The sequence below is a fragment of the Megascapheus bottae genome, chromosome 1 (genome assembly GCF_031878675.1).
Source record: "Megascapheus bottae isolate mThoBot1 chromosome 1, mThoBot2.hap1, whole genome shotgun sequence".
In the NCBI taxonomy this organism is placed as follows: domain Eukaryota; kingdom Metazoa; phylum Chordata; class Mammalia; order Rodentia; family Geomyidae; genus Megascapheus; species Megascapheus bottae.
The window spans coordinates 49278689-49291802 of NC_143509.1; positions in this window are offsets into that span (position 1 = coordinate 49278689).

A 13114-nucleotide genomic window follows, 5' to 3' on the forward strand; every position below is an offset into this window, starting at 1 on the left:
GTAGTGTGCTTGCCTAGCATGCCTGAAGCCTTGGGTTGTATTTCTTGGTACCACATACTCAGAAAAAGGCAGAAGTGGCACTGTGGCTCAAGTGGTAGAGCTCTAGCCTTGAGAAAGCCCAAGGACAGTGTTCAGGCCTTGAGTTCAAGACGCAGGACTGCCCTCACACCCCACAAAAATATTAGTCTGTATGTTTTGTCTTAACTAGGATGTTATTAATAAAACATTTTATATTTTCAATTACAAACCTTATCTAGGCACATTTTTTGACTCATAGTAAATATTTGAAGTAACAATTTTATTAATTCAAATAGAGTGCCATTAATCACACATGCATTATTATCTTGTGAAGTATATCATTTCTAAACTTGAGGAATTTTTGTTGTTGTTGATTATTGGGCTTGAACTGAGCGCCTGGGTGCTCACACAAGGCTAGAGCTCTACCACATTGAGCCACAGCCCCTCTTCCAGTTTTTGAGTGATTAACTGAGGTAAGAGTCAGGGGGACTTTTCTGTTCAGACTGGCTTTGAACCGTGATCTTCAAATCTCAGCTTCCTAAGTACAATTACAGTCATGAGCCACTAATGCCAAGGTAGGATATTTGTTTAATTGATTTTGTGAAGTAGAATAACACATGGTGTTTGGTCTATAGCTCTACTCTGGAAATTTTATGTTGTTAATGATGACAATATCAGAACAGAATATCAGTAATTCTAATGCACCAGGCCAATTCTTGCTTTTCCTCCTGCAACCTTTCTTATATACTTTAAGAAAGGTAAAGAAAAGATATATAAACAATTTGAAGCTGGTGGCAGTGGCTCACACCTGTTATCTTAGCTACTCAGGAGGCTCAGATCTGAGGATCACATTTCAAAGTCAGCCTGGGTACTAAAAGGTCTGTGAGACTCTTATATGGAATTAACCACCAGACAATCAGAAGTGGTTCTGTGGCTCAAGTGGTAGAGCACTATCCTTGAGCTGAAGGGTCAGGAACAGTGCCAAGGTCTAGAGCTCAAGCCCCACAACCACAAATAAACAAACAGAAAACTCCAAAACAAAAAAAATTTGTGCACTATTATGCTGCTGTCAGAAAGAATGACATTGCCCCGTTCGTAAGGAAATGGAAAGACTTAGAAAAAAATCATATTAAGTGAAGTAAGCCAGACTCAAAGGAACATAGGCTCAATGGTTTCCCTCATTTGTCATAATCAGTAGAAACCTTGGGCTCTCCTAGCAGAGATTTACAAATAGGACAAAACCTAGATACATAAGGCCATATAAAACGACACTAAATGAAAGGACCTCCAGGATATACAAACAAAAGCCATATAATGAGTGATTATTGTCTTTAATGTACTATGTTATCTCTCATCTCTTTTGCTGTTCCTTGGTTATCTCATATAGTTACAGTATTTCACCTGGTTATCTGATATATTGTATATTGCGTATTTGGTTATTTGAAGTCGGATAGGGAAGGGAGGAAAACAAGATGAGGGGTGAGGGTTTGGGGAGGGAAATGGGGACCAAGACATGAGAAAGGGTGTCAATGTTTGTGAAATAATGCACCTTCTATCTGGCGAATATAATGTAACCCTTCTATTAAATACAATAAAAATATATGAAAAAAAATTTCTGTGCAGTTGTGCTGTCCTTGAATATATAGTTCTGAGTCTGCATCATAACTTCTATAAATACTTTAAAACTTCACATACTGACAGATATAATGGAACTTTTTATAATACCACTAAATTTATTAACTGTCTTAGATAAAGACAATATTTCTCTTATTATTATAAATGTTTCCATTTTGAATGACTGAAACAATGCTTTGGCAGACTAGCATTTGTAACTGGGCTTTGTTTAAGACCATGTGATTTGCTAAAAGACATTTTTCATAGTAATAAAGCATCTTATAGAGAATTTTGAGCTTCAAGTAAGTTGAATAATAATATGTTTAGTTGTGTTACTTTCAGCTTCTTGACAGGTGAAATGGTGAACCAGAATCTGAGATCCAGGCAAAAGATTTCAACGTGAGTCCTTGGTGGTATTTTATTCCTCTGAAAATCTTTGACTGCTAAGAAGATTGTTAGCAAATGTATTGTGCATCAAAGGAGCTTCTGCTCCAGAAGATTTGATCTTAAAAGTCATGCAGACAGCATCATAGGACTTTTAATGGCTCGACTTTCAGAGTTGTTATGCTTGTGTGTGACAAGTTTGCCATGTGTTGTTAGCTCTTTTGTACCTCTTGATTGAAAGTTTGTTGTTTTTTTTAATTGAGATTCAATTTTAACAATTGTAATAGGCAAAATAGTTTGCAAATTCCACCTAAGTAAAGTATAATTACAGTCCAGATTCCAATTAGGAAATTTCAACATTGCTAATCTGAGGAATGAAGCTTAAAGATACAATTAATATGAGCTTATATTAAGGGCTTTAATGGAATTAATAAACTCTATAACAATAGATTATCACTCAATCTTGAACACAGGCAGCCCCCCTTGCTGTCAATAACTAGCAAAGCTTACCTCTATGTGCTGCTATTTCAATAGTGGTATTCTATCAAACAAAGCCTTTCAATAAGTATAATTATGAAGGACTTGGATAATATTAATGAAAAACAAAAAAAAGTCCACTTGGGTTCTTACAGAAGAAAGTTTTGTTGTACTTCTTCATGTAAAAATGTATTATTGATTCTTTATGTAAGATATAAAAGCAAGTATAGGGGAAAAAGCAAAGAGAATATTTTCTTTTGGAAGATCAAGAAGAAGTAGGGTTAAAGATGTGATGCAAGAAAGAAATAGCAAAAAATGTTGCTGGGAAGGATATATGATGTCCTGGTTTCTATACGTGCCTGGACAATTTCATGTCAGCACAGAGATATATTTTTGATTGCCATAATGAAGGAATATCAGTGGTCCCACCCTTTGAACTATTTTTTTATACAATTTATTGAAGTAACTTTATGGAAATATATGTTTGTACAAAAACCTCATCACTCTTAGTATTTCTGATATTATTCAACATATATTTATCATACAATTGATGCTTCCTTTGAAATTCAATGAGCAAATGTTCATCATTTAAATAATGTATTTGTAAAAATAAGATAGTTCACTTGACACAAACTCTTTGGCCTTGTTAAATACTTTTTACCTCCTTACAGACTGAATATATATATTTAAATGTGTTTCAATCACATTGAAAGTTAAGATTGGTATATATGGATTGGAATAAACAGTACTAAAGCCTTGATAGTAACTGAAAGATTTATACAACTGACATCTACTTCTGCAAATTAGTTCCATGATAGAAAAAAAATTAAGATTCATTTTATAGTAAAATTAATTCCCTTTAGAGTTATCACAATTTAAGGAAAATGGATTTGTGTGTGTGTGTGTGTGTGTGTGTGTGTGTGTGTGTGTGTGTGTGTGTGTGTGTGGTTTACATTTTGTTTTCTTATTTGTGAAGGTGATATACACAGGAGTTTCAGTTACCTTAGTCAAGTAAGATACATTTCTTTTTGAACGGTGCTGCCCCCCTCCCGTATTATCTCCCAGTGTTTACCCTCCTGACCCCTTTGATCTTAGTCCATAAGATTCTTATCTCCAATTAACTATCTAAATTATAAATAAATCTGGTAAGAACATGTGGCTTAAGTAGTGGAGCTCCAGTTCTCATCAACAAAACTAAGGGATGACAACCTACACACACACACAAACACACACACACACACACACACACACTTACATATCAAAATAGTTACATTTTTAACTTGTAAATGGAAGTAACAGCTTTAATTCTGTGGAAGTATTTAGTCCTAAAAATTTCATTATTACAAAGTGGTGTTAAGATATACGAACCTCTTCATTTATCAGCTGTACAATAGCAATTACTCTGTTGGTTGTATGACTGCATCACTTCTAATATTTCCTTTGGCATATTACAAGTTGCATGCCTAATTAGTTACTCCTCTGAGAGGCAATAATGCCCTATGTGTCTTGAGGTCTGTGTCCCAAACATGACTATAATTCGTGTAATTAATCTTTGAAACAAAGATGTTGGTGAAAGTTAAGTTGAAATTTCTATAACAAACTTTAAATTGACTGGTTAAGAGAACACTTGAGGCAGCTAACATTTTAATTCATCTCTTTCTTTCTTGAATATTTTTTTCTTTGATTGTCTCAGTAATATTTGAAGAATGACAACAATGTTCTGGCTTTTAATTTAACATAGTTTAACAAAATTAATTCCTTTAATTTTATGTAAGGAAACACTAAGACAACATGTAAGCAGATTTCTGACTATAGTCTATTTTACTAAGTGCCTTAGTTTTAATCCTATGAACACCAGAATATGCCAGATTTAACATTTGATTTCACATTATGAAGAATTATATAAACAACAATGAAGCAAAAGGAAAGAAAGGAAATAGCAATAACTATTATTCAATAATTCTATCAATGGCCTGGCTTTTCATTCATTTTGTTTTTGTTTTGTTTTGTTTTGTTTTGTTTTTCCAGTCCTGGGAACTCAGTTCCTGAGCACTGACATTGGGCTTTCTCAAGGCTAGTACTCTATCACTTGAGCGCAGCACCACTTCCAGATTTTTCTGTGCATGTGGTACCAAGGACTTTAACCCAGGGCTTCATGCATACTAGGCAAGCACTCTACCATTAGGGCATGCTCCCAACCTCATCTATTTTTTTTACTGTCTAATATCCCCTTAACTCTGCTGTGTCTTAGTGCTTTTAAGAATTTCTTAAACTTTTTCCCTCATTTTGCTACATTATTAAAATAACTATTATCTGGTTCCTATTTTAATTTATTTTAGTTATGTATTAGAACATTGATTTCTGCTCTCCTATCTTTTGAATAGGTCCACATCACTTGCAAAAAAATTAATAAACACATATATACACACAGTACACACTGTACTTACCTACAGTATTTTGTCTTCAAAATATGATTTAAAAATCTTTCTACCTGCACATACTATTTCAAAGAACACTTGAAATGGTTATCTACAAGCATATGCACCAGTGATACTCACTAGACACTATATTGAAAATGAACTATGCAACTTGTGTGTGTGGGGGGGTGGTTGAAAGAAAACTGGGAGAAAAGGAGGGAAGAAATCACACTATTCAAAGAGAAATGTACTCAATACTTGACTTCTGTAGCACTGTACATACCTTTGCAATAAAAAAGAAAGAAGGGAAGAAAGAAAGAAAGAAAGAAAGAAAGAAAGAAAGAAAGAAAGAAAGAAAGAAAGAAGAAAAGAAGGGAAGAAAGGAAGAAAGAAAGGAGGGAAAGAAGGAAGGAAGGAAGGAAGAAAGAAGGAGGGAAAGAAGGAAGGAAGGAAGGAAGGAAGGAAGGAAGGAAGGAAGAAGAGTGATGGATGGATTGATTGGGATAGGTGAAATTTTGAAAGGGTGACATTGATCAAGATGCACTGTATTGATAGACTGCTTTGCTGAATGTCAACTCCTTTATACAACTACTTAAAGATAATAGAAATATTTGTAATGCTTGTCTTATTATCAGATGTTATAAGAAGAGAAATCTCCCAATAACTATATCTTTTAAACTGACATCTCCTTGAATAGCTCTAAAATAACCAAACTGAAGTGCATATAGCTTATCAGGTAGCATCTGATAGCTGCCCTTATGTCTTAAAGAGTGTTTTCAGAAATAATTTCCTGCCACATTCCTGACTTATTTGCAGCTTGAGTTGATCCCCTTCCCTGCTGTTCTCTGTTCTGCCCCAGGGTTACTAACAGCCCCAACACAGACTGGCTGGTGCTACCTGCTGCTCAGACCACAGATTAACTCACTGCCAGCCATATGGACCAGCAACTTCACAAATTCCTCTCCTTTTGCTTGTGGCTCTTAAGGAAAGTTAATGGACACTTTTCTGGTGGAGAGAAAAACAAGTTAGTGGTGTGCAGGCTGGGCAGTAATCACCTGCACCAGACACAACTGGCACCTCCATCTGCCTGTCAGTCGCTGTTTGTGTGCAGGGAATGGATTGCTGCTTTCTGTGTTGCTCTTGGGTCATTAGCCACTGCCCTTTTGCTTTGATTAGAGAGTCAAATTATGAAGCCCACGATGTATATTTCTATTACTTATTAGGCTTATTAAACATATTCATAGTCAAACAGTTCTCTAAATATTCCTAGAATTATCTTTAAAAATATCAATATGTGTGTTTCAAGCATATTGAAACATCTATATTTATTTTGAAAGGTAGAAATGAATGTTATAAGAAGCAGGGTTGGTGAAATGGAAAGATTATACTCGATAAAACTGGAATCTGGGGTTCCTTGTGACTTTTAGCAAGTCCTTTAAAAAATTCTTTTGTTGTTGTTGCTGGGGCTTGAACTCAGAGCCTGGGCTCTGTCCCTGTCCCTGAGCCATTTTGTGCTCAAGGCTAGTGCTTTACCACTTGAGTCACACTGCCACTTCTGGCTTTTCCTGAGTAATTTATTGGAGATTAGAGTCTCAAGGACTTTTCTGCCCTTGGCTGGCTTCAAACAGCAATCCTCACATCTCAGCCTCTTGTGTTACTGGGATTACAGGCATGGGCCACCACGCCTGGCCCCAAGTTCTTTCTTATTTGTTAACACCTTTGGAAATACCTGAGTGTGAGAAAGGACATTGAAATACCAATGTTTTGTCATTAAAATCACTGTTATCATTCCTGAGAACTGGAGCACATGTCTGTAATACTAACTACTCAGAAGGCTGAAGTTAGCCAGGGCAGGAAAGTTCATGTCATTCCTGTTTCCAATTCTTCACCAAAAAGCCAGATGTAGAACTGAGGCATATGTGGCACAGTGCTAGTTTTGAGCATAAAAGCAAAGGGAAGTGTCCAGGCCCTAAATTCAATCCTTAGTATGTGTACTAAGTAAATACATACATGCATATGTGCATACATACATACATACATACATACATACATACATACATACATATTTGCACACACTAATGTTTTAGAACCAAAAAACAGGTTGTCAAGGATCCTTTGCTATAAATTTCCAAAAATTAACAAGCAGTTTTTATATAGAGGTGACCAACACATGATTACAATGTTTGGAAGTCCAAGTGTTCAGCATTGCTTCAGTCTGTAACCTATCTCTATCCCTGTTTTAATGAGTAGAGTTAACTCTCATAGAAAGAATAATTTAAATCAATTCATTAGCCTCAGAACTACTAAATACAACATATTTTATTTCTTTTCCCTTGGTTAAAGACATAACTTTATCTGTTGATATTATGATACTCTATAAAACTAAAATAATTACTATTTAGTCATTTTGGTGGTTTTTATCAAGGTTAGAAAAGGTAGAAATGATAGAATTACTATTACAAGTTATATTACCTTCATTAAATATCTCATTTCCTTTTGATTTAGACTCCTCTGAATGAATTAAAATACAAATAAATATTCTCTTAAATTATGAAAGTGACCCATCAACTTGAGTGCTTTTAATATGCAAATATAATTTATAAAAGTATTTTAGTTTATTTTCCTCATGTATTATTGTTTTTGAATTTGCTCCTTTTAATGATTTGTATAGTATCAATTTCCCATTGATTTTGATGAAAAAATTGTATTATAATATGAACCAATATACTATTATATATATGTAGTTTTTATTCAGTTAATACAGCTATGTACTTATGTATCTGTGAATATCTGTGTATATGTATATGTGTATGTTTCTTTACAAATTGAACTTTCACCAGCTACAAAGTATTTTAAAATTAATAGAATATGTTTTTGCGGTTTCATTTCTTATTTTTTTTTGAGGGGGGGTAGGGAGAGGTAGTTCTATGCCTTGAACCCAAGATCTTCCTAAGCTTTTTCACTCAAGGCTAGCACTCCACCAACTTGAGCCACAGCTCCACTTTTGTTCTAGTTAACTAGAGGTAAGAGTCTAATGAACTTTCCTGCCTGAGCTTGCTTCAAATCATGATCCTCAGATCCCAGACTCCTGAGTAGCTAGGTTTATAGGTGATAGTCACTGGTACTCGCTTAATGGTATGCTTTTATTTAAAAAGGGAAAATGAATATATAGTATAGTAAACTATAAATCCTGAGGCTGCACCCACTATTCAGCCTAGCCTTTGTCTTAAAATTTCTAAGACTATAAGGAGCTCATCTTCCTGTTTCCCCTTCCAACCATAGCACAGAAAGGTTTTTCTCCCTCCTTGGTGAATGAAACTACATACATAAATGGTTGAATGAAGAATATGTATGAAGACAAGATCATAAATGTTATGAACATCAGTACCAGATAAAATTTATTGTGCTCAACACTTTTTTTTACTTCATTTGCTATTTCCATTAAAACTGACAAAGAGAAATTTGACAGTATTTTGAAATGTTGTGTTCACTCTACATTGTTTTTAATCAAAATTGTTCTCTAAAATCAATCTTCAATTTGTGGTCTGTAGAAAACTCCATGTATTCATTTTCTTTCTGTCCTTCCTGATACATTCAATTATATCTTATAATAGTGCAAAAAGCAATCAAAGGAAAATTCTGGAAAGGGAGCAGGAGGGAGGCCAATTGCTTTGGCACTCCAGGACTGACAGAAGGATTATGATCTCTGCACTCAGAAGAAAAATGTTAACCCAGCAGTTTCTTAAACCTAGTCAAGCAACAAACAGAAGGCTGCCCAGCTCCTTCCTTCCTTGCTTAATCACGAGTTCATCCACAACACCAGGTGAGCAAGACACCACAGCAGGTGGCATCAAAAGATTAGCAAAGATACAAAATGCTTTACAAAGAACTGTGTTTATGGCAAAGAAAGTACATGTTTAGGTTTAAAAGGGTGATTTAACCTTAGGGAATCTATGATGTAATTAATCACATTAACATGCTGTAAAGGAAAAAATACATATATTCACATATATACATATGTATACACATTTTATATATATTCATATATACATACATATATATGTAACAAAGCTAAACTGTATTTGTAATTTAAAAATAATAAACTTCCCAGAAATCTCCAGTCAATATCATACTTTAAAAGTTCAAAAAGCTGGGGAAGGGGTATCAATGTACAAGAAGCAGTGTACCCACTACCTGACGAATGCAACTGCAACCACTCTTTACATCACCCCAGCAATAAAATGCAATTGATAAAAGAATAATTTGATAAACATGAAAAACTAGTGAATATTTTCCTTCTAAGGTCAAGATAGAGATGTGTATTCCGATTACTCCTATTTAGCACAGTAATAATAATAAGTAGTCATAGAGGTTCTAGACAGTAATATTAATTAAAAAATGGAAAATAGAAAGTGGAAATGAGAAAGATGAAAACAGGAAAGAGAAATAAAGAATGATGTGAAAGGAAGGAAAGGAAACAGGAAGGAAAAAGAAGAGACTTGTGGTGTTAGACTAGAGTCACTCCATCCAAGATTAAACTTACTTAAAAGACAATAATCACAACAGCGTGGTACTGCTATTGACCTAGACAATGATATAGAGCCCTGAAAATTAGACCCTCACAAGTATGCTCAATTTTGTTTTGACAGGCTGCAAGAATATTTCAATAGAATAAGAACAACTTTTCAACAAAGAGTGCTCAAGAAAATGGATGTAAATAAGGAGATCAAAGCAACCCAAATTACAGAGAAAACAGTGCAGGTGATGACACAGCTTAATGTCAATGGCACAACTATAAAGCTTTTTATAAAAAAAAAGAGAAGATATTCAGGATATAAGGATAGTTATCAGACTTGCTTCAAAAGCATAATCTTTCTCAAGTTTTTCTACTTTTCCTCTGTGAATGAAAATACATAAATAAATGATTTGAATGAATAATATTATGCACAAAAGCACTAGACCTCAACAAAATTAAAAACTTTTCTTTGTGAAAGTAAATATGAAGAGAATTAAAAAAAACTGTGGAAATGGAGCACATGTCTTCACAACTTTGCTGTATCTGAAAAATAAACAGTATATAAAACACACATATAAACCACAAAACCAACACATGGGATAGATACAAATTAGTACCTTCCCTATATTAATTATCAGTAGCCACTATAAAGTATGAATTAAAGACATGGGATATTTCACCTGTGTACCTATCAAAACTATTAAGTGAAGGTACAAATTTCCAGCGAGGTTGTAAAATAAATTTGACTGCCCACATATTGCTAGTAAAATATAGTTTGCCAAATTCTTATATAGTTTCATGTAACATACCCAATAATTATAATCTTAGTTATTTGTCCCCCACCCAAAAAATGTAACTGTATACAGTTACATTATCCCAACAATAAAATATAATTAATTAAAACTATGTTCCTATAAAAATGGGCCTATGACTATTGTAGATGTCCTTTCGTAAGTAAATGGGTAATTGAAGGACATCTACAATACTCCTCATGATGTTATACAGACCTAAAACACACACACACACACCTGAAAGTTCAAGCAAAAATGGTAAATAAGGAAGAGCAGTAACATGAAGTCATGTCAGTATCTTGCTTGCAATAAGGAAAAAAAGAAAAACTATCTAAAATATCACTACTACATAAAAGATAATGTAACAATACAAATGTAAACATAATCAATGGAAATTCATAATTGTCTACCTTATGGCTCTTTCAGCTATTGCACATAAATTACAACACTGTGTTATCAACATAAATGCCTACTATATTATTTTTTTTGCTGGTCCTGGGGCTTGAACTCAGGGCTGGGCATTGTCCCCGAGCCTCTGTGCTCAAAGCTAGCACTCTACCACTTGAGCCACAGTACCACTTCCAGTTTTCTGGTGGCTAATTGGAGATAAGAGTCTCATGGATTTTCACGTCCAGGCTGGCTTTGATCCTTGATCCTCAGATCTCAGCCTCCTGAATAACTAGGATTGATGGCATGTGCCACTGGTGCCTGGCCACACAATTTCTGTTAATTTAAAATTTGGAAGAGAAAACGGCTGACAGTGACTCTACAAATAATACAGTTTTAGAGACTATGATGTGAATTCAGTGCTGACAAGGTTTTGTGGGTGTCAGGAAAATCTCAGGACTTTAGAACCTCTGTGAAGTAAGTGCAAAATGCCTACAATAACGGGAAATATATTGCTTTTCTCTCCTACCAGTAGGCTTAAATAGTATAATTATAATAATGAAGTTATTGAAGTAATATTGAACTTTATTGATTAAAGTACTTAGATATAGCCAAGAGTTCAATGGCTCATACCTGTAATCTTACTCAGGATGCTGAAAACTGGGGATCCTGGTTCAAAGCCAGCCCAGGCAAGAAAGTCCATGAGAGATTCTTGTCTCCAACTGATGACCAAAAACTAGAAGTGGAGATATGGTTTAAGAAGTATCTCTCTAGCCTTGAGCAAATAGCTCAGGAACAACTCATAGGACCTGCGTAAAAACCCTGGGAATGGCACAAAGTAACAACAAAAAACCTGAAATATAAATGTCTTATTTAATAGTCAACCACAAAAATGTTTTATATTATTTTTAAGTATTCAAAATCAAGAATGTTAGAATGTGCATGAGAGGTACACTATATTTGTAAGATATCGTAGAATAAGAGCTTCAAAATAGGTCTTGACACTATTTTTTTTTCTTTTGGTGTGGATCATGTGGCCTGAACTTGGCCTTGGCACTGCCCCTGAGCGCTTCAACTCAAGGCTACTACTCTACACTTGAGCCAAGCCCCACCTCCCATTTTCTAGAGGTTAATTGGAGATAAAAGTCTCAGGTCCTTTTGTTCCTGGGCTGGCTTTGAACCTTGATCATCATATCTCAGGCTCCTAAGTTTCTAGGATTATAGGCGTGAGCCACCACGCCCAACTTGGACACTGTTTTGACCTTTCCTCTGTGATCTCTCGGTTTCACCTGATGTAGAAGTTCACGTTTTATGGGAGTGTTTCATGGTTAAGAGCAGTTTAGGGGCCACTTAGTTCTTTGAGAGTTAAAATTCTTATTTACATTTAGACTCTATCGAATGTATTGTTTACAGTCTCGTGCAAAACATAATACTGATAAAAATATAACTATATTGTTTATTAAAGATCGATTAGGCACCGATGTTTTATTAAGTAATTTACTTATTTTACTTCTGTGGACAATTGGAATAACCCTGAGAAATTTAGAAGTAATGATGATGTTGAAGAGATAAGGAAATAGAAACCATGGAGGGGAAGAATCCACGGCTGTAGAATTTGGATTGGAGCTAAAACCTATACTCTCAAATATTAAGAATAATATATAAATAAATAATTGTATGATTGGATGGATGCACAGGTGAAAGATTTCACTGGGGTAAAAGAGAAGATGTGTAATAAAATACATGAGCTTTACAAAACTGAAACATATAGATGGATACCTATATATAAATATATGACAAAACTTAATATGCCTAATGAAAATGTAAATAACCAGCCCCTAGATATTTGTGGAACTTTGTCAAATAAGCGGAATGTTTCCTCCTGACTCACCCTTAACATTATTCCTCAGGAAAGCAACTATTACTGATTCCTATCACTATATGTTTATTTCTATATTTTGAATTTCATAATTATGGCATCATATGATAGGCACCATTGTCTATCAAATGCCTTTCACTATCTATTTTACATCTTTCTCATGAAACAGTAGTCACTACTTTGAATTGCTGTGTAGCAGTATTCTATATGACTTTTCACAGCAATGTATTTATTCCATTGCAGATTAAATTTAGGGTAATGTCGATGTGTTAGCTAACTCAATGGTGAGGATTACTTTACAATGTCTGCATAGATCAGATCATCACATTGAATCAATGCAATTTTATGTATCAATTATGCGTCAGTAACAGTGAAAGGATTTTCTTATTTCTAGTTTGGAACTGTGATGATTATAAAAAGAAGTAAGCAAGTCTATAATCACACACACACACACACACACACACACACACACATATATATTTAATTTTTTGCCAGTCCTGGGCTTGAGCTCAGAGCCTGAGCACTGTCCTTGGACTTTCTCAAGGCCAGAGCTCTACCACTTGAGCCTAAGCACCACTTCCGGCTTTTTTTCTATGTATGTGGTACCAAGGAATTGAACTCCGGTCTTCAT